At 39.7% G+C, this 1,498-nt stretch overlaps 1 non-coding gene across 1 annotated transcript; it reads left to right on the forward strand.

Annotated features, from left to right (window-relative positions):
* The first annotated feature begins 429 nt into the window (after positions 1-429).
* Positions 430-536, forward strand: LOC115871307. The gene has a single exon (XR_004047225.1). It is a non-coding gene; the product is annotated as a U6 spliceosomal RNA (small nuclear RNA).
* Positions 537-1,498: the final 962 nt, after the last annotated feature.

Genomic DNA, 1,498 nt, shown 5'->3' on the forward strand with positions numbered 1-1,498 from the left:
CTTAGCAGCCCAGTGTGTAACCCACAGCCCCACTGGTACTCCTTTATCAACTACCAGAAGGTACTCATATACCTCTACCTATAGAGATAGAGAACTAACTAAAAATGATAGAAGAAACAATAAGGAAAATATGGCACTGAAAAAGTCAAGTGGAATCCACTACAGAAAATACAGTGTGAACAACTATAGTATTTAAAATAGACACAAAATAATAATAATTTATAAATTATCAAGGATTCATGATGGAGGAGCGGGGAGAGAGGGGGCAAATATGAGGAGTTGATGCCAACGGCTTAAGTGGAGAGCAAATGTTTTGAGAATGATGGGGGCAATGAACGTACAAATGCGCTTTACACAATTGATGTATGTATGGATTGTGATAAGAGTTGTATGAGCCCCTAATAAAATGATTTAAAAAAAATAAAATAAGTGCTCGTTTAGGCAGCACATATACTAAAATTGGAACAATACAGAGAAGATTAGCATGGCCCCTGCGCAAGGATGACACGCAAATTCGTGAAGCGTTCCATATTTTTAAAAAATAAAAAATAAAATATATTTAACAAAGAAAAAAAAATAGAACATTGGTTTAAAATCTACCACTTACTACCCTTGTGAAATTGGATAATTCCGTGTCTCTGTGCTTCAATTTTTGCACTTATAAAATGTAGATAAGAATTTATGCTGTATGCAGTTTTCATGAAGATTACATAAAACAGAAGAGCTCTGTAAGCAATAAAGCATGATACAAATAATATTTCAGTAGTGAAAAATAATAATAAGGGAGCATTCAGAAGTACTTTTGTTTACTATTCCTATTCATGAGATGGCTAAACATATCCTCACCAGGAGAAGGAAAACCTTGGAATAAAGATGTTATGTAAGATCTCTACTTCCAAATAAGTTGAGGAGCTTGGAAATTTGTCTGAATACTAAGTAATTGAACAAAAAGAGGCTGGGGCCCATTGTAGACACCTGGGGGTGGGGTGGCTCCTGTGGCTCCTGTGGCTGCAGCACTAACCCTATAGAGTCCTGCTGACCTCTGAGTGCAATTGAGCGAGGAGACCGAGAGTCAGAGGCTTTAAACCTGAAAGCTATCCTTTGACTGTGGAAAAATAAGGTACAGCCTGACTTGGATTGCTTTTTGTCCCTTCCCGTCTGCTTAGTCTCTGGCTTCAAAGCCAGGCAAGATGAACCGCTGAACCTGAGAGCAAAGAAGAAAGACTATGGAGAGAAAACATGAATACCTGATTAAAAGGAAATTGCCTTCTGCTTCCCCTTAGTGCACGGTCAGCCCTTCATTTCCCGGGGACGTTGAACACACATCCACATGGCTCCTCTTAATGCTCTCAATCACACTGTGTCTGACATGAAGGTACCCTTTGACAGTCTCTGCAGGGACTGTTCTCTGGCTAGTAAGACTGCTTAGGTTCAAAAGGCAAGGTCAGCCACGCATGGGCTAACTTCAGGGAAAGAGAGTTCCTTTCAGCACCCCATT

The sequence above is a fragment of the Echinops telfairi genome, unplaced genomic scaffold, assembly GCF_000313985.2.
Source record: "Echinops telfairi isolate 266 unplaced genomic scaffold, ASM31398v2 ScPeMD7_5167;HRSCAF=5991, whole genome shotgun sequence".
Lineage (NCBI taxonomy): Eukaryota > Metazoa > Chordata > Mammalia > Afrosoricida > Tenrecidae > Echinops > Echinops telfairi.